Genomic DNA, 21,811 nt, shown 5'->3' with positions numbered 1-21,811 from the left:
AAACGCCTTAATACGTCTAGATGGCACACATATTAAATAGCAAGTAAAATGCCCTTCTAAATGTTCCTGAACAAAATAAAAAATAAACCTAACATACCAACAATTAGTAGAAATATAGCAAATATTTTGCAAGACAAATAGGTCCCAAGTTCGACAATACCAGGTTGACCTAGAAGGTAATAGATACCAGGTGTATGGTATCTAAAAAAATGTTAACCAAACATAGGCAGCAGCTAATGTCCCGTAATAGGACCACTGAGAAGCCAAGGTACAAAACAAAACAAAAAAATGTAAAAAAGAAATAAAAAAGCAAGGCAATATGGATTAGTCAGGAACTTTTCAGGTAACTCGGCGTGAAGTTGCAGATTTCCTTGAGGATGGGGAAGACCTAAGAGGTAAAAGCGGGGGAGGAGGGCTGGTGGATATTGATGGGTCTTGAGATGAGGGATTATGAGAGATAAATCCCAACATCCCAGCAAAATCTTTTCACCATCGGCGAACGTAGAGAAGGCATGTTGTCAGGAAATGTTCCATCCGCTGATAATATCTGTCATTTGGTGTGCAGTACTGAGGTCCACCAGCAGGTGTTTCCTGGCAGTTTGAAACTATCAGGAGAGCTTTTCCCTGCTGATGTTATGCCATCTTTGGGCTGCAGTACTGGCGTCCACCAATGGATGGATCCTGGCAGTGTGGCGCACACAGCACCTCCTGCAATCAGGTGTCACTTGAGGCCAATTACAGGCCTATAAATACCCGGCAAGCACGCACATGTTTGCCTTGGTTTTGTCCTTGAGCCCTGACCTGCATCCTGTTACCTGTTGTAACTGATCCTGTCTATTCCTGCATCCCTGGAACCTTGTCCTGCAACCTGATCCCTTTCTCCTTGTCCCCCCATCTGCTGACCTCCTGTTTATGACCTTGGCCTGGCTTGACTACGATTCTGGTATCCCCTTTGTTATATATACTGGTTAGTTTGTTGTCACTGTCTTAGTTATTTGTTTTTCTCCCTCTGTTTGGTATTGGTGGTGTATTCACATTATATGCATTTCTCTTAATAAAATCACTTACTTTCACCTACTTATGTTTGGTTTACTCTGTCACAGTCACACAGTTCTGGTCACATCCGGTTTATAACACATATGATCGATTGTTATATGTGAATTGTAAACAGAAAGGATAGTTCCAGCGATAGCGAATGTTGCGTTGAATCAAAGGGGAAAGCAAACGTTTAAATGCTCTTCTTTTTTGAATGATAGCTTGGGAAATGTCTGCAAAGATTTGAATTCTATAACCTTCAACTTCCAGATGCGGGTGTTCCCTGGCATATCGCATGACCGCTTCCTTGACCCGAAGAAGTGAGGCTTTATAATCACGTCTCAGGGAGGCCCGTCTGGATTCAGAGGAACTAGGGCCCTGTGAATGCGATCGATCTCCAAGTGGGTTTTGTCAATATCTGGACAGCTGATTGCATCAGGGAACAAGTGATAAAAACTATATCTGTAACTGTTTCTGGTAAACCACGGATGCGGAAATTATACCGTCTGGCACGATTTTCAAGATCGTCAATTCTAGTGTAAGCTTCCTCCAGACGATTGTGGAGTTTAGTAATCATGGTAGAGTTCTGTGCTACTCTGTGGACAGTGTCATCAACTTTGGATACAATACTGTCTAAACGACAACCCAAATCTGAAATTCTTGCAAATTCGGAATATCTGGACAGCTAATTGCATCAGGGAAGAAGTGATAGAAATTATATCTTTAACCGTTTCTGGTAAACCACGGATGCAGAAATTATACCGTCTGGCAGGATTTTCAAGATAGTCAATTCTAGTGTAAGCTTCCTCCAGATTATTGTGGAGTTTAGTAATCATTGTAGAATTCTGTGCTACTCTGTGGACAGTGTCATTTAGAAGTGGCTTTCTCTAATTCCTTTTTCAACATATCCGCAAAGCGGGCAAGGAGGATAGTATCTGGAGAGTATGGTAATGATGCAGGCAAAGGATTTGGGGATCCCTCAGGACTGTCCGGATCTATATCTTGGCCACTGACTTGGCTAAGGAATATATCTGCCATATCCTTTTCTAAGGCAAATGAAGCATGGGATGCGGGGCTTGGGAACGGTACAGAAGCCTGTGGCAGGGATCTGGCAGGGCTGGATGATGGACAGGGATGGTCTGTAGGCTCACCTGATGATTGGAAAGCTGTGGGGGTGCCCATGCAAAGTGATCCGTGGGTGGACGGCTTTCCCCTGTTCCTCTGTGACTGCTGCTGCCCCTTCCCTGCTTGGATAGAGTTCGTGTCGGTCGCCATCTTGGATCCTTTAGCTGACCCACGAGGCGGGTAGGAAATGCCGCCATAGGTCTTTCCCATTGATTGGGTGAGCATGTGGTATTCTCCGCGCTGTGTGCCCGCCATCCCGGTACTGTGCTGGGATGAGTGGGACAGGAGGGCTGCTGATGTTAGCTCTATGTGCCAGGAGTGTGCGGAGCGACCTAGGCTTGCATCCGCCCATGCATGCGCTCTCCCAGATGTATTGTTTTAAATTTATGCAATACCATTTGGCAAAGATGGACTGCCTTTTCCTGTTTCCAACCTCCTCTGGTTCCCCCTCCCCCCTATTATAGGCCTGCTGTCCCGGATCCACCCTTGACACATTCACCGCCGCACTTATGGGAAATTTTCAGCCCGTATGATCTTGTCCCATTTGCCCTTTTCAGGCATTCTAAACACCCCTCAATTCCTCCTGGTGGTGGGACAGAAGAACCAAATATGTATAAAAACTTTTGGCACTTGATAGTTGAAAGTCTTTTGAATACCTACGGTGGCACTGGCAGCTTCCAGGTCCCAAGATCTTCAGACCCAAATTCACCATAAGGCTCATTCTCTGTTTCGAAAACCATCCAGATTCCCCCAAATGTTTGACCCCATTTGAAAACCTGTGCCCTAAAGGGTCTAGTGTCTGATTTGTACACTTCCCTGACTGATACCATGGAATCCCCATACTTGCCTAGGTTTCAAAATGGGAAACTGATTTGGGTTGAGCCCTGGATCAGTCTGATTGGAACCAAATATGGATTTTTTTTCTCTAAATGTTCCCAGGAACATATTTGTCCAAGAAAATGCCTAAAAGTTACTCTCTCGCTGGTATATGACCCCAGTACAGATAGCCAAATCTATACCTTTTGTGAGTGTAGGCAACCAGGCAGCCTTTTCCATACTTGGTGGTCATGCCCGAAGGATCAGCGTTTTTAGACCTGGGTCTACCCTATGATTAGATAAATTTTACAAGTCTCCCAAGTGCTTGGCCTCGGGAGGCCCTGCCCCACAAGCTAATCCCATCTCAGACTAAGGCCCAGAGGCTGTTGGGGTCTGTGTTTCTGGCAGCCCAGCAGACTCTTGAAAAGGCCTGATGCTAACCATTTCTCAACTTTGCTGAGATGAGGCAGAGGCTTATGGGAACCATGATCCATGAAAAGCTCTATTCTATACTGACTGTTTCGCATGCAAAATTTTTGAAAATTTGGGACCCATGGATATCCTACAATGCTCATCTCAATGCTCTCCATTTAATTGATTGGACGGCCCGCTTCTATGCTGAGCCATGGTCTAAACTGTGTGGGAACCTCTCTCTTTCCCTCCCTTCTTTCCCAGGCAAAAATTTTTCTCCTACCCCCTCCCCTTTCTTTACTGCTCTCTGAGGCCCTCAGGCCGAGGCTTTCTATTATTTTTCTCCTCTCCTCTCGCTCTGAGTTCTCTCTTGAGCTTTAACTGTTTTCCCTCTTTCCACCCATTCAAGGCCATTATCTCCATCAACTGCCTATGTTTACTTGCCCACTTTGTGATGCCGATCCTAGGGCTTGTTTGTGATTTTGTACAGTTAGCAATGCTACTACATTCCCTTCATTCGATGGAAATGTTCCCATATATTCACTTCAGATATCTTTCCTTTTGCTTATATTGTGCTCCTATGTACATGACGACTTGTACATTTCTGTTGTAAAACTTGAAAATTAAAAATAATCTTTGTAAAATAAATTTACACAATGCACATTACTTTTTAACCAAGATGTAAATCAAATGATATTTTAAACAGTTATGCTGTACTTTAAAAGTCTTTCTATACTTTTCTGGCTTATACAACTTTAAAGATGCTTTCCCTAGTAATACGTTAGCCCTTTTTGTTTTCATTTTTGCTAGTGAAGACTTTGTGAAGCCTCCGGAAGGCTAGATGTTTTGATACACGCCTTTTGACATTTTGGTAATTCGTCCGATTAAATGCCTTCGCTTCCGTCACATATTGGTACTTGCTTAAAGCAGAGTACCACAAACCAAAAATCCTTTTTAATTACCGGTATCTTTTAATATTCAAAACAAACTCACTCATCTAAACATGTTTCCATGTGTCATTATATTGAAAAATCACCATTTTGTGTATGGGCAGATGATTCATGTAGCATTTACTTGCTGAAATCCATCTGCACCTAGCTCAGGCATGCAGGCAGGAGGATGTGTTTTTAGTTGAGAAAGCTCCTCTCCAACAGATGAAAGAAGAAATTGCCCGTGAAGACCTCTGGAATGTATGACATCATTTTGTAAAAAAATATATCTTCTCATCTATTTACTAAAGCTAGCATTATAAAGATTAAACATAGTTGATGATGATCATGTTGATTGAAAGAGTTATGGTCTGCTTTAAGGTCTGGAAAGTGGCACCTACATTGACTGATCTACACATATTTCATTTAGGGATGCTATGTGACAGGTTTGACTAATTGCACAATGAAGGTGACTGGTGTTAGCATCTTTCACCTAAAAGGGGTTTAGAGTGATCCAACATATTGTTTAAGTCCAGTGGTGGCTGGTGGTACCCACAAACAAAGATATGGGGGGAACACCCTAAAAAATGCATAAAAGATGGTGGAAGTTTGCAGGCGTTAAATGTAATATTGGTATGTGTGCGCTGTTATCTTTTTTTCTGGTAGTACCCACAGCCACCCCCCCCCCCCCCCGGTCGGTTGAGTCACCCACACTAACTGTACCCCCCATCCCGGTCTGTCTCCAGCCCCGCATCTACCCCATCTAGGTCAAGGGCAGCGCCACGTGTCGCCTCGCTCCTCCTCCTAGGCGGCCAATAGGATCGCTTTTCCTCTTGGCCAGTCAGGCGATGCGTCTCAGGACCCGCTTCCTGATTTGCCGGGAGGAGAATCAGAAAGACAATAGTGAATATTCACTATTGTCACACAACTGGGTGGGCTCGGGCACAGAGCACCCTTTTTTTGAAGCCTATAAGAGCCTCTGGCTCTAATCACATGCTTAAAAACAAAAAGAAAAAACACTGTAATCCATGCATCCAGTGCCCCAAATGTAGATAAAGGGGCCAGACGCATGGACAGGGGGGGCCACGCCCCTGCATCCTGCATTGTGGGCCGCCACTATTTAAGACTATATTTCCATCATTATCATGACCTGATGGAAAGTGCTGGCTTGAACCATTTTAGATTGTGGGTTTTCCATTGGTAAACCAGTAGAAGTACACATAGGATTGTTGTGCTTCAAAAATGTACCTGTCTTCTCTGTATGTGTGCTTTGATTTTCTTATTTAAATCAGTGAGAAAGTTGAACAAAAGAAGTAAATTAACTAAATAAGCTGTTCACTTTGAAAGGTATTTTTCCCTTAGCTTATTGAATGTGGTGAAAATTGCGTGAAAAAAAACACAATCACATGCAAGGAACATTTTAAAAAAAAACTGTACTTTTTCTTGCACATGATTGGATGATGGAAGTCAACAGAGCCTTATCTAATTTACTAAGAGTATAATTCTCTTGCAAAGTGACAATTTCAATGTAAAGCATATTTGCTTTTAGTAAATCAACCTCAAACATTTCATGCATACATTGGGCCGATAGTAATAGTTTGGCTTTGGACCTTAATATTGTTGCAGTGAGGGTAAGCCATATTTTGCTATTTTTATATACTTTTGGTTTCTATCAGTGTGTTGAAGAAGTTCTTGCATGGTATGCAGTGAAATACCTGGTAGTAAAGAGGTTAAAACGAAATGAGTATTCTTTGTGAAACAACATTGATTAGAGTAGATGAGAGAGCTAGGTGACGGAGGGGTAGCCAGTGCTCCCTCTCTATCACTGCAGACATATATTGACTGACTCTGGATCAGTCTTTCTCCAGACAGTTGATTGAGTTGCCTGCGGACACTAAATGAGCTTTCCATGGACATCAGCCTGCAATCTTTAGCTTGCACAGCCTCCTGATGAAAGATTTACACTTAGGAGAGTAAGGGAGGTGTTGAATAAAAAAAGAGCTTCATCTATTACTTAACCCCTAGGTCACCAGAGTCATACCAAAGAAACTAGTTCATGCAAATGATGCAATTGCTGCAGTAGCAGGGTTTTACTAAAAGCTGTCCTGACTTAAGAAGTTCTACAACCCAAATGTGAGGATTAAAAGTGGTATTCATGCAATGAAGCTGCTGAGTCTTGTGCTGATATAGAAGAAAAAGGAACGGTAATAAAAATGCATGCTATTCCTTAATGCCCAGACTTCTTTTACAGGGTCATTTGAAAAACTGAAGCTTGAAATGTGCTGGGCTTGGGAACAAGAGGCAGATTGTCCTCTTAAGCTCTCTTGCACACAAGGTTTACCTGCCCCGACAAGAATCCTAGACTGCAACAGTGGTTGCATTTTGAGGCTTCACAAGCACAATCGCAATTGAAGATCTTGCCTAGAGTCCCTCCTAAGGTTCCGCGAGTCCCACCAGCATTGCCAGTGTGACATGTTATGCGGCTGTGATGGGCTGGCGGGTGAAAGGGGGGAATACAGGCCAGCATGGAAGAGGACAAGAGGGGGACTGATGGGAATGGCATGGCTGGGCGAAACAACGCTACCTTACGTCGCTTCGTCTTTTGGCCACTAGGGGCGAGCATGCACCCGCAGCGTGTGCCCGGAGCCGATGCAAATGCCCGGCGGACACGATGACCGCCGGGCACCTGCAATCGCTCGTGACAGAGCAAGAACCGGGATCTGTGTGTGTAAACACACAAATCCTGGTTCTTTCAGGGAAGTAGAGACAGTTTGTGTGTTCATACTAAGTATGAACACCGATCTCTCTCTCCTCCTAGACAGTTCCATCCCCCCACAGTTAGAACACGCCAAGGGAACACAGTTAACCCCTTGATTGCCCGCTAGTGTTAACCCCATTCCCTGCCAGTGATATTTTGTCAGGGCTGGGCTCAGCCCTTCCTTCTCTGAGCTGGCCCTGTCGGCTAATTGCCAGCTCCCATCTCTCTCCACAGTTACCCAGCTGTTGTTGATTCTGCTAGTCAGTCCTGCCTACGTAAAGCCATCCAGCTCACTTGATCTCTGCCTTCGCCTTTGTCAACAACACAGAGACTTTCTCCTGCATTCCTGTTCAAGACTTGCTCGGATGATGTCCCCTCTGGCTCCTGATCCTGCTTGCTGTAACTACTACGTTCATCTCTGGCTCTCTGACATTGGCTTGGCTGATTACCTGATCCGTTTACTGGACTCTGGCTTGTTTTGACCACGCTTACTCTGTTTACCTTTTTATTATTATTAAACAAGTGTGATTTAACTATATTTCTGTCTCGGTCTGATTCATGGTTCCTGATAGTAGGCAAAGGCCATGAATTCAGAAGATACAGTCAATCCACTTGTTGGTAATATTTTTTCCAGAATGGATGAGCAAGATCACCGCATGGATCAATTTGCTATGGCGTTACAAACGCTCCTGAGTCGCACGGCTCACCTGGAATCTCCCACTGTGGCTGCTCCGGTACAACCTGAGTTGCAGGCTGTCCCTGCTGTTGCGCCAGTCTCTGTGCAGGCACCCACCTTGAGTATTACCCCTATAAGAGGTATGCCTGGTTCCGCTTTACTACCCCAGCAATTTGGGGGTGATCCAGTTCAATGCAGAGGGTTTCTCAACCAGGTTGAGATATACTTTGAGATGCTGCCCCAGGCGTTTCACGTGGACAGAAGCAAAGTAGGTTTCGTGATATCTTTGCTTTCTGAGAGAGCCTTGGCCTGGGCAAACCCACTATAGGAGACACAAAAACATGTTGTCTTGAGTTACCATGAGTTTGTGGCCTCCTTTAAAAGGGTTTTTGACTTTCCTGCATGCTCTGCTTCTGCTGCCAAGTGCCTCATGTCCATCAGAGTACGAGAACTGTTGCCGACTACGCCATTGAATTCCGTACTCTGGCAGCAGAGGTTGCTTGTAACAATGAGGCCCTCGTGGCTGCTTTTTCTCATTCCATCAAGGATAAGATAGCAGCCCGAGATATACCCACTGAGCTGGAGAAGTTGATCACGTTTGCCATCCTCATTGACTCCTGACTCAGAGAAAGACTCTCTTTTAAGGAGCGCTTGTGGAAGCCTCCTGTATGTTTGCCTCCGAGCTTTGCAGTCCCACCCGTGCCTCCTTCATCTCCTATGCCTCCTGGTACCGAGTCGGTCAGTGAAGATGAACCCATGCACTTGGGCTTCACGCGTCTCTTTGCGGATGAGAGAACCTTTAGGAGGAGGGAGAGATTGTGCCTTTATTGTGGCCAGGCAGGTCATTTTTTGAAGTCTTGTCCTACCCGTCCAGAGAACTCCCGAACCTTGAGGTCCTGCCATGGACAGACCTTAGGTGGCGTTCTTTCGTCCCCAGTTATCCAAAGGGATAAGCCCCTGGTTTCGGTCACCCTTTCTTGGGCTGTGCCGTCCATCGAGATACAGGCTCTAATCAACTCTGGGGCTGCAGGCCTGATCATTGTATCATAGCACTCGATTCCACTGCAGCTGCGTGACACTCCACTTGCCATTGAGGCTCTTGACGGGAGACCTCTACAGCCTGCCCATGTGACTCATGAGACGGTTCCATTGTCCATGGCCGTAGGGGTTCTTCACCATGAGATAATCCAATTGCACGTTATTTCCTCACCTAGATTTCCGCTGGTTATTAGTTATCCTTGGTTACAGAGGCACAACCCCTCTTTTGATTGGCTCCATGCTGAGGTTCTCACCTGGTCTCCACAATGCAGTGAGACATGCTTCCAGAAGATAGCCAGGGTCCTGTGCACCTCTTCACTCTCCTCCCTGCCGAAGGAGTACCGCAATTTTAGCGATGTCTTTGACAAAGGTCAAGCCAGTAGTTTGCCTCCACACCGGCCGTATGATTACGCAATTGACCCTCAACCTGGTGCCATACCCCCACGTGGCCGGGTTTACCCTTTGTCGGTATTGGAGGAGTATGTTGCGAACGCACTTTCTCGAGGTTTCATCCGCAAATCCTCGTCTCCTGCTGGTGCTGGTTTCTTCTTTGTGAAGAAGAAGAGCGGTGAACTGAGACCTTGTATTGATTATAGGGGTCTCAATCGTTTCACGATTAAGAATGCCTACCCGATTCCGTTGATTACAGAGTTATTTGACCGCCTCAAGGGAGCAATGGTTTTCATGAAGCTTTATTTGAGAGGGGCATACAATCTCGTGCGGATTAAGGAGGGCCACAAGTGGAAAACTGCGTTTAATACCAGAACAGGCCATTATGGGTACCTTTTGGCCTTTGTAACGCCCCAACAGTTTTTCAGGAATTTATTAACAATGTCTTCTGAGAGTTGTTGCAGTTATGTGTGGTGGTTTGTCTCGATGATATCCTCATATTTTCCAAGTCCCTGGAGAGCCACCACACAGATGTCTGTTGTGTGCTTCAGAAACTGAGAGAGAACAATCTCTATTGTAAACTGGAGAATTGCGAGTTCCATCGTGAACAGGTTAAATTCTTGGGCTATGTCATTTCTACTGCTGGTTTTTCAATGGACCCAGAGAAACGTTTGACAGTCCTACAGTGGCCCCGACCAGTGGGTTTACGTCCTCTGCAGCATTTCCTGGGCTTTGCCAACTATTATCGGAAGTTTATTCGTAACTTCTCGTCTCTGGTCAAGCCCCTGACTGATATGATCAGAGAAGACGGTAACCCACAGAGTTGGTCTCCGGAGTCCATGAAGGTCTTTGAGAGTCTCAAGGCTGCCTTTGTTTCTGCTCCTGTATTGGCACATCCTGATCCTACATTGCCTTTTATCCTTGAGGTTGATGCTTCTGAGACTGGTGTTGGCGCCCTTCTGTCTCAACGTCCTACCTCTGAGAGCGCTATGCATCCTTGTGGCTACTTTTCCAAGAAATTGTCACATGCAGAGTGCAATTACGAGATTGGTGACAGATAGGGATGAGCCGAACACCCCCCGGTTCGGTTCGCACCAGAACCCGCGAACGGACCGAAAGTTCGCACGAACGTTAGAACCCCATTGACGTCTATGGGACTCGAACGTTCGAAATCAAAAGTGCTCATTTTAAAGGCTAATTTGCATGGTATTGTCCTAAAAAGGGTTTGGGGACCCGGGTCCTACCCCAGGGGACATGTATCAATGCAAAAAAAACTTTTAAAAACGGCCGTTTTTTCGGGAGCAGTGATTTTAATGATGCTTAAAGTAAAAAAAAAAAAAGTGAAATATTCCTTTAAATATCGTACCTGGGGGGTGTCTATAGTATGCCTGTAAAGTGACGCGTGTTTCCCATGTTTAGAACAGTCCCTGCACCAAATGTCATTTTTAAAGGAAAAAATCTCATTTAAAACTGCTTGCGGGTTTAATGTCATGTCGGGTCATGGCAATATGGATGAAAATCAGTGAGACAAACGGCATGGGTACCCCCCAGTCCATTACCAGTCCCTTTGGGTCTTGTATGGATATTAAGGGGAACCCCGCACCCAAATTAAAATAAGGAAAGGTGTGGGGCCACCAGGCCCTATATACTCTGAACAGCAGTATACAGGCGGTGCAAACAAGACAGGGACTGTAGGTTTGTTGTTAAGTAGAATCTGTTTGTAATTTTGAACATTTTTAACGTGTTTAGCTCCAGCCAAAAAATCTTTTCTAAGCTTTTTGGAAAACATAGGGAAGGGTTATCACCCCTGTGACATTTGTTTTGCTGTCTTTCCTCCTCTTCAGAAGATTTCACCTCACTTTTTTGTCCCAATGAAAAATGTTTTTTGAAAATTTGGGTTTTTTTGTGGAACAAGGATTGGAAAGCATCAGTGGAAAGGAGAACTTGTTTTCCCATATTAACTCTTACAGGAGAGAATTTCCCTTCCTAGGGGTAGATTTCATCTCACTTCCTGTTGTCTCCTTCCGTTTGCAAGTAGGAGTCGTTTGTAAGTTAGATGTTTGAAAGTAGGGTCCTGCCCTATATACTCAGCAGAAATTTGGGCCTTAGGTGTTGCTGTGGCCACAACACTGTAAGCCCTCACAGGGCCCTGCTGTGAAATATTAGATCAAGAATTGTAATTACATGCCCCTGTTGAACAGGAGCTGAAAAATTAGGCCTTAGGCACTGGTGCTGGTGCCACAACACTGCAACCCCTCACAGACACTCTAGTTGGAACGCAGGAACGAGCCCTGCTGCAAATTATTGCTTCAAAAATTGTAATTACACGCCCCTGTTAGACAGGGGCAGAAAAATTGGGCCTTAGGCACTGGTGCTGGTGCCACAACACTGCAACCCCTCACAGACACTCTAGTTGGAATGCAGGAACGAGCCCTGCTGCAAATTATTGCTTCAAAAATTGTAATTACACGCCCCTGTTAGACAGGGGCAGAAAAATTGGGCCTTAGGCACTGGTGCTGGTGCCACAACACTGCAACAAGCTATCAGCGTGATGATTGAGGAGGAAGAGGATAATTACTCAGGGATAGTCACTCAGCATCAGCATAGGCAGTCTTTGAAGGGATCTGAGATTTCAAAAAAAAATATTCGGTTACATCAGCATCAGGTGCTTGGTAGCTGGTGGTGATCCAAGACTCATTCATTTTTATGAAGGTCAGCCGATCGACCGAGTCGGTGGACAGACGCACCCTGTGATCGGTTACCACGCCTCCAGCAGCACTGAATGTGCGTTCCGAAAGAACGCTGGATGCAGGACAGGCCAGTAGCTCAATTGCATACTGTGCAAGCTCTGGCCAGTGATCCATCCTCAAGACCCAGTAACCCAGAGGATTTTCGGTGGGAAAGGTGTCCAAGTCTGATCTTGCCCCTAGGTATTCCTGCACCATGTAAAACAGACGCTGGCGATGGTTGCTGGAACCGATCATACCTTGGGGCTGCGGACCAAAAAATTGTCTGAACGCATCGGTCAGACGGCCACCTTCTCCACCGCTCCTTCTTTGACTGACCGAAGCCTCAGCAACACGTTGTCCAGAAACAGGAGTTTGTAACCTCCCAGTCTCTGGGAACGCGTTGCACAGACCTTTCTGCAAGGCCTCCCGAAGATGTTTCATCCTCTGCTCCCTCTGCGATGGCAAGATAAGGTCCGCAACCTTACCCTTGTAACGTGGATCAAGGAGGGTTGCCAGCCAGTATTGGTCCTTCTCCTTGATACCACGAATACGAGGATCCTTACGCAGGCTTTGCAGGATCAGGGAGGCCATGCAGCGTAGGTTTGCTGAGGCATTCGGTCCGGAGTCCTCTGGGTCACTAAGAACGACATGGTCCGCAACCACCTCCTCCCAGCCACGTACAAGTCCATGTGTTTCTTGGGACTGATCCCTTAAAGACTGCTGCTGATGCTGAGTGCCAGGCTCCACCTCCATACTGACACAATCTTCCTCCTCCTCCTCTTCCTCCTCGTCCTCTTCCTGTGTGATCGGCGGGCACGCAGGAACACTGTCTGGATAAAGGGGGCCTTGAGAGCTAAGGAAGTCCTCCTCTTCCTGCCTCTGTTCTGCCTCAAGTGCCCTGTCCATTATTCCACGCAGCGTGTGCTCCAACAGGTGGACAAGGGGGACAGTGTCACTGATGCATGCACTGTCACTGCTCACCATCCTCGTGGCCTCCTCGAATGGTGACAGGACAGTGCATGCATCCCTGATCATGGCCCACTGGCGTGGGGAAAAAAAACCAAGCTCCCCTGACCCTGTCCTGGTGCCATAGTCGCACAGGTACTCATTTATGGCCCTCTGCTGCGTGTGCAGCCGCTGCAGCATGGCCAACGTTGAGTTCCACCTGGTGGGCATGTCACAGATTAGGCGGTTCTTGGGCAGGTTAAACTCCTTTTGGAGGTCCGTCAGCCGAGCACTGGCATTATATGACCGGCGGAAATGCACACAGACTTTCCTGGCCTGCCTCAGGACATCCTGTAAGCCCGGGTACCTGCCCAAGAACCGCTGCACCACCAAGTTAAGGACGTGAGCCAAACAGGGCACATGGGTCATTTGTCCCTGTCGGAGGGCAGAGAGGAGGTTGGTGCCATTGTCGCAAACCACCATTCCTGCCTTAAGTTGGCGTGGCGTCAACCACCTCTGAACCTGCCCCTGCAGAGCTGACAGAACCTCTGCCCCAGTGTGGCTCCTGTCCCCCAAGCACACCAGCTCAAGCACCGCATGGCATCTTTTGGCCTGCGTACTTGCGTAGCCCCTTGAACGCCTACGGAGCACCGCTGGTTCCGAGGAAGAGGCCATGGAGGAAGAAGAAGAGGAGGGGGTGGAGGAGAGAGGTGTGTCACAATCAGCATTTTGGAGGCGTGGTGGCGGAACAACCTCCAACACTACTGCACCTTGTCCTGCATCCTTCCCAGCTGCCAGCAGAGTCACCCAATGCGCCGTGAAACTTAGGTAACGTCCCTGTCCATGCCTGCTGGACCATGAGTCAGCGGTAATATGCACCTTACCGCTGACCGCCCTGTCCAGCGAGGCATGGACATTGCCTTCCACATGCCGGTAGAGAGCCGGAATCGCCTTCCGTGAGAAAAAGTGGCGTTTGGGTACCTGCCACTGAGGAACCGCACATTCCACAAACTCACGGAAGGGGGCAGAGTCTACCAACTGAAAAGGCAGCAGTTGAAGTGCTAGCAATTTTGCCAAGCTAGCATTCAACCGCTGGGCATGTGGATGGCTGGGAGCAAACTTCTTTCGGCGGTGCAGCAGCTGGGGCAGGGAAATTTGCCTGGTACAATCTGACGTCGGTGTACCAAAAGCAGATTGCCCACAAGTACTTGGCTGTGACACACCTAATTCTACACCTTCATTCCTCTCACTGCAGGTCTCAGAGAGGACTGAAGGTCTAGTGGGGTTGGAAATCTCAGCTGATGAGGAGCAAGGAGAGATCCTCTTTGTTCTTTGGTGTGGGTCTTTTAGATACGCTTGCCAACGAACTGCATGGCAGGTCAACATATGTCTGGTCAAGCATGTGGTACCCAAGCGGGAGATATTTTGGCCACGCGAGATACGCTTGAGACATATGTTGCAAATAGCAGCGGTGCGATCTGATGCACTCGTCTCAAAAAAGGCCCACACCAAAGAACTTTTTGAATAACGCGCAGAGACTGCAGCGCCCTGCACATGTGGAGCTTTGGGGTGTGATGCAGTCAATGTGCTGCCCTTAGGCTGGCCCCTGGAGGGCATCCTGCCTCGTTGGTGATGTGCTGCCGCCTCCTCCTCCTCCTCCTCCTCCTCCTCCTCCTCCTCCTCCTCTCTCCTATCAGGCACCCACGTTGAGTCAGTGACCTCATCATCCCCTCCCTCCTCATCACTGGAGCAAACCTGGCAGTATGCTGCAGCAGGGGGAGCATGACTGCCAGATTGCTGTCCTTCTTGGGCACCCCCTCTGTCCGCGCTCATGTTACTGCCTTCATCGAGCTCAGTATCGTCATCAGAGCCTTCCAAACGCTGGGCATCCTCCTGGAGCATGTACCCAACACTGTGGTCAAACAGTTCGAGGGAATCCTCATGAGGACATGGTGGAGCTAGGGAAGGAGTCACTGATGACATTGAGCTGAGGGAAGAGGCCGCTGCTTTGCCAGACAAAGCACCCTGGGCATGGGTGAGAGAGGATGAGGAGGATGAGGACGGCTTGGTCATCCACTCGACCAAGTCTTCCGCATGTTGCGGCTCAACATGGCCAGCTGCCGAAAAAAAGGCCAAGCGTGTCCCATGGCCACGTGCTGATGAGGATGCACCGTCTCCACGACCAGCACTAGACACAGAGCCTGCTTGCCCTCTCTTATTGGCTTGTGACTGTCTGCCTCTCCTTCTTGGCCTTCCAGACATACTAATGGCCTGTAGCTGCACTAAGCTGGGATAGAACACCTGTAATTTTCTTCAAGTAGCTTTATATACTGTAACCAGACAAGCCTGCCTGTCAGTAGGAAGATAAGAGGAACGGATCTAGCTGAACACTGTGAGCAGGACGCACTGTACTAAATGTAAATAGTCTAGCTGCCTGACCGTGGTACTAATAGGATCAAATAGAACACCTGTAATTTTCTTCAGGTAGCTTTATATACTGTAACCAGACAAGCCTGCCTGTCATTAGGAAGATAACAGGAACGGATCTAGCTGTACACTGTGAGCAGGACGCACTGTACTAAATGTAAATAGTCTAGCTGCCTGACCGTGGTACTAATAGGATCAAATAGAACACCTGTAATTTTCTTCAGGTAGCTTTATATACTGTAACCAGACAAGCCTGCCTGTCAGTAGGAAGATAACAGGAACGGATCTAGCTGTACACTGTGAGCAGGACGCACTGTACTAAATGTAAATAGTCTAGCTGCCTGACCGTGGTACTAATAGGATCAAATAGAACACCTGTAATTTTCTTCAGGTAGCTTTATATACTGTAACCAGACAAGCCTGCCTGTCAGTAGGAAGATAACAGGAACGGATCTAGCTGTACACTGTGAGCAGGACGCACTGTACTAAATGTAAATAGTCTAGCTGCCTGACCGTGGTACTAATAGGATCAAATAGAACACCTGTAATTTTCTTCAGGTAGCTTTATATACTGTAACCAGACAAGCCTGCCTGTCAGTAGGAAGATAACAGGAACGGATCTAGCTGAACACTGTGAGCAGGACGCACTGTACTAAATGTAAATAGTCTAGCTGCCTGACCGTGGTACTAATAGGATCAAATAGAACACCTGTAATTTTCTTCAGGTAGCTTTATACACTGTAACCAGACAAGCCTGCCGGTCAGTAGGAATTTAACAGGAACGGATCTAGCTGAACACTGTGAGCAGGACGCACTGCATTAAATGTAAATAGTCTAGATAGAAGATAACAGGAACAGATCTAGCTAAACTGAATACAGTGTATATATATATATGCAACACCTGGGATGCATATATATACACAATACACTGTAAGTGCAGCTAACTGACTGACTGTTCTGCCTAATCTATCTAACTCAAATCAAATGACACTGTCTCTCTCTCTCTCTATCTCTCAGCACACCGGAACACACACTACACAGGGCCGCCGTGCAGGCGGCCTTATATAGTGTGGGGTGTGTACTAAATCCCCTGAGCCATAATTGGCCAAAGCCACCCTGGCTTTGGCCAATTACAGCTCTCTCTACTGACAGCGCTGTGATTGGCCAAGCATGCGGGTCATAGTGCATGCTTGGCCAATCATCAGCCAGCAATGCACTGCGATGCCGCAGTGAATTATGGGCCGTGACGCGCCACACGAATTTAGCGCGAACGGCCCATAACGTTCGCAATTCGGCGAACGATCGAACAGCCGATGTTCGAGTCGAACATGGGTTCGACTCGAACACGAAGCTCATCCCTAGTGACAGAGAGCGGTTGGCGATCATTTTAGCCCTGAAAGAATGGAGACATCTCCTCGAAGGTACCACTGTACCGGTTCTCATTCTTACTGACCATAAGAATCTCACATTTTTGTCTGAGGCTAAACGCCTCTCTCCCAGAAGGGTGTGATGGGCTCTTTTCTTGTCAAATTTTAATTACATTGTCTCATTCTTACCTGGTACTAAGAATGTAAGGGCTGACGCCTTGTCATGACAATTTTCCTCCACTTCCAAGTTGGAGTCGGTTCCGGTTGGCTACGGTTCGCACCAGTCTTACTTCTCCTTTGGGTGACAAAATTGTTGCTGCTCAGGTCCATGCTCCTCCTGAGAAACCTTTTGACCACTGCTTTGTCCCGGAGAGTCTCCGTACTGCCGTGCTCCAGACTTACCATTCTCCCAAGGCAGCTGGCCGCCCTGGGAAGAATCAACTCATTTGGGCCATTTCCCAACAATTCTGGTGGCCTAGTCTAGGGGCTGATGTAGCTGCCTGTTCCGTGTGTGCTCAGAGTAAGACTCCACGACACGTTAAGGTGGGCCTCCTACAACCCATACCCAATGGAGAGAGGCCCTGGACACACCTGTCTATGGATTTCATTGTGGAGTTACCCAACTCCCAAGGCAACACTGTTATCCTAATGGTGGTTGGCCGGTTCTCAAAAATGTGTCGTCATATTCCACTTAAGAAGTTGCCCACTTCTAAGGAACTGGCTTCCATTTTTGCTCTGGAGATCTTTCGCTTACATGGGCTACCCAAGGTGATTGTCTCGGACAGGGGTAATCAGTTTGTCTCCCGGTTCTGGCGAGCCTTTTGTGCACAGTTGGGAATTCAGCTTGCTTTCTCCTCTGTGTATCACCCACAGTCTAATGGGGCCGCAAAACAAGCCAATCAGTCCTTGGAGCAATTCCTACGTTGCTATATTTCTGACCATCATAACAACAGGTCAGACCTATTACCATGGGCAGAGTTTGTTCACAACAGTGCCTTGAATTCTGCTTCTCGATTGTCCCCGTTTATGGCGAAATATGGTTTCCAACCTTCCATGTTGCCTGACTTGATTGTTCCGCAGAGTATTCCTGCGTTAGAGGAGCATCTCCATGATCTTCGTTCTACTTGGGCACAAGTCCAGGAGGCTTTGCGTCATGCCAATGATATGTACAGACTCCATGCTGACCGCAGACGCCTGCCTGCGCCTTCCTACCAGTTTGGGGACAGGGTCTGGCTGTCATCTCGCAAACTCTGACTTCGTGTTCGCTCACTGAAGTTCGCACCTCGGTTTATTGGGCCCTTCTGTATTCTTCGCAGGATTAACCCAGTGGCTTATGCATTAGACCTTCCTTCTAATATGTGTATTTCAAATGTATTTCATGTCTCCTTATTAAAACCTTTGGTCTGCAACCGTTTTGAGGAGTGGGTACAATCAGGGCTGGGCTCAGCCCTTCCTTCTCTGAGCTGGCCGGTCAGCTGTCGGCTAATTGCCAGCTCCCATGTTTCTCCACAGTTACCCAGCTGTTGTTGATTCTGCTCGTCAGTCCTGCCTACTTAAAGCCGTCCAGCTCACTTGATCTCTGCTTTCGCCTTTGTCAACATCACAGAGACTTTCTCCTGCGTTCCTGTTCAAGACTTGATCGGCTGACGTCTCTTCTGGCTCCTGATCCTGCTTGCTGTACTACTACATTCATCTCTGGCTCTCTGACATTAGCTTGACTGACTACCCGATCCGAATACTGAACTCTGGCTTGTTTTGACCACGCTTACTCTGTTTACCTTTTTATTATTATTATTATTATTAAACAAGTGTGATTTAACTATACTTCTGTCTCGGTCTGATTCATGGTTCCTGATACATTTATACAGTAATCAGTGCATTTTTATAGCACTGATTGCTGTATATTTCTCGATGGTCCCAAAAATGTGTCAAAAGTGTCCAATTTGTCCACTGCAATATCGCAGTCCCGATAAAAATTGCAGATCACCACCATCACTAGTAAAAAAATAATAATAATAAAAAATCTATCCCCTATTTTGTAGATGCTATAACTTTTGCGCAAACCAATCAATATACGCTTTTTTGCAATTTTTTTTTTTTTACCAAAAATATGTAGAAAAATACATATTGGCCTAAACTGAGGAAAAAATTTGTTTTTTTGAAAAAAAATGTGGAATATTTATTATAACAAAACGTAAAAGATACTGTGTTTTTTTCAAAATTGTCGCTCTTCTTTTGTTTATAGCGCAAAAAATAAAAACCACAGAGGTGATCAAATACCACCAAAAGAAAGCTCTATTTGTGGGAAAAAAAGGACGTCAATTTTGTTTGGGTACAGTGTCGCATGACCGCGCAATTGTCAGTTAAATTGACGCAATGCCGTATTGCAAAAAATGTCTGGTCATTGAGCAGCCAAATCTTTTGGGACTGAAGTGGTTAAAGAATTTAGTCAGGTTATATCCAGACCACTATTCCTAATCTTCATGGACAGCATACTGACAGGATTGGTACCAACTGAAAGGCTCACGTGGTACCAATATTCAAAAAAGTGCAGGCCTATCAGTCTAACGTTGTTAGTTTGTAAACTATTTGAGGGGATGGTAAGGGACCATATCCAAGAATTTGCTGACGCAAACAGTATCATTAGCAGTAATCAGCACGGGTTTACGAAAGGTCGCTCTTGCCAAACCAATCTATTAACATTCTACGAGGAAGTGAGCTACCATCTGGACAAAGGTAGGCCGGTGAATGTGGTTTATCTTAATTTTCCAAAAGCACTTGATACAGTCCCCCACAAACGCTTAATCTACAAGCTGAGGTCTGTAGGCATGGACCATAAGGTTTTTTCTTGAATAGAAAACTGGGGTCATGTCCAAAGGGTTGTGATAAATAACGTATACTCAGAATGGTCTAGAGTGGTTAGTGGGGTACCCCAAGGATCTGACCTCAGTGTTTGCTGATGACACAAAAATATGTAGGACAATAACAACACAGCAGGTTATAGAAACCTACTGCATGGCAAAGTAAGCTACTACATGGCAAATGAAGTTTAATGCTTTACCCACTTGGGGGGTAAAAATATAAACGCAAGTTACTCATTAGTGGGAGAACCCCTAGGGGCTTTCAGGATGGAGAAGGATCTAGGGGTCTAATATGAGGACAGACTGGGCAATATCACGCAGTGTCAAGCTGTGGCTACCAAAGCCAGCAGAATATTAGCATGCATTAAAAAGGGAATTTACTCCAGAGATAAAACGATTATTCTACCACTTTATAAAACTCTGGTTTGGCCGCATCTGGAGTATTCCGTCCAGTTCTTGTGACCAGTCCTCAGAAGGGATGTGCTAGAGCTAGAGAAAGTCCAGAGAAAGACAACTAAATTAATACGGGGACTGGAGGTCTGCAATTATGAGGAACGACTACAAGCGCTAAATTTATTCTCCCTGGAGAAGAGACGCTTGAGAGGAGATATGATAGATTTATACAAATATCTCAATGGTGATCCCAACGTAACTATGAAAATTTTCAGTCCCAGGAGTGTAAAGCCCCATACACACTACTAGAATTTCTGCACATTTTTGTCTCCAGATTTACCAAAACCATGTAGTGCAAGGGCCTGCCTGATTGCATACAAATTGAAACTCTTAGGGTTTGACCTCATATTATATGGTTTTGGTAAATCTGAAGACAAAAATCTGCAGGAAATCTAATAGTGTGTATGGGGCTTTAAGCCTTGTACATACAGTCAGATTATTGGACGAATTTTCGTCAGTTTTTTGTTTGATGCTAGTCTCAAATCGAAAGTGAAGAGGGTACTCACCATCAGAAAATTTTCTGATGACAGAATTCAACATCAGGAGTGACGTAATGTGTTGAATTGTTTTGTATGTTTTCTTTCATTTCTGAGCATGCCTAGTCTTGCTCTTCAGAATTTTTTTTGTCATAAAACCATACTAATGAAAAGAAAATTTTCAAGCCTGCACAACCAGCTTTTGTCTGCCGAAAATTTGTAATCGGCTATCAAAAGCAGCATACTAACGATCAGAAAATCGGCAGATCATTCATCTGACGAAGTTTATCTTCAGATTTTCTGACCGTGTCCTTTAGAGGACACGGGCAACACGATGAGACTGGAAGAGAAGCGATTTAACCTTAAAGTGGATGTAAACCCGAAATTTTTTTTTTTTTTTATGTCATAATGTAGAGTATAAGATTTCCTATCATTTGAGCCCAGTCTTACCACAAAGAGTTAATCCAGCTCTGAGCAATCCTCTTTTATTGTTCAGTGAGATAAACCTTCACAAACAGAGAAAAACTTTGTCAAATCCTCCCCCTTGCTGTGAGTGACAGGTGATTAACATATCTCGTGCACTAGCCTAAGACATGCATTATTTTTAATTCTCTCCCCCACTCCTTTCTTCAGCAGCTCTGCAATGATTGGCTGTTCCATACATCAGCATAATTTTTCATGCTGAAGTCATGTGGTTACTTTCCTGTCTTTTCACTGGATGTTAGAGATCATAGCAGAAGTTCAGTGTAACAAATAAACAGGAGAAAATGCATATTGACAAGGGGAGTGTAGAGGTGGGCGGGGAGTTTACTGACATCACAACTCCACCCACGAGCTCCAGACAACAGACCCGCCCACAGAATATGCAGTTTTTCGGGTCTCATAACAGACAGAGGGGAGACATTTGACAGGTAAAGATACATGCATGTATATCCTAATAGATAACCCCTATGGTAGTAGTTTAGAAAGGATGACATTGGGTTTACATCCACTTTAAGATGGGTAGGGAGGGTTTTGCTGTCAGGGCGGTAAGGAAGTGGAACTCTCTTCCACAATCGGTGGTGTCGACAGGAGGTATGGATAGTTTTAAAAGACTCTTGGACTGGCATCTTAGCGAAAACAATATACGGGGATGTGGGAAAAGATTTCTCTACACACACACCTACACAGGTTGAACTGGATGTACTGTTGTCTTTATTCAACCTTACCAACCATGTAACTATGTAAGCTCCATATAGTGACCAAGCTGCAGTATGGTTTTCTGAAAAACCTCCATGACAAAATATAGGGGATTTTAGCCACTAGATGGAGCCGATGATGATGGGGATTATTCTATTACAGAAATTACATGGAAAACTTATCCAGCCTGCACAAA

This window comes from Aquarana catesbeiana, linkage group LG09 (genome assembly GCF_042186555.1).
Source record: "Aquarana catesbeiana isolate 2022-GZ linkage group LG09, ASM4218655v1, whole genome shotgun sequence".
Lineage (NCBI taxonomy): Eukaryota > Metazoa > Chordata > Amphibia > Anura > Ranidae > Aquarana > Aquarana catesbeiana.
Note: the sequence above shows the minus strand (reverse complement) of the source record.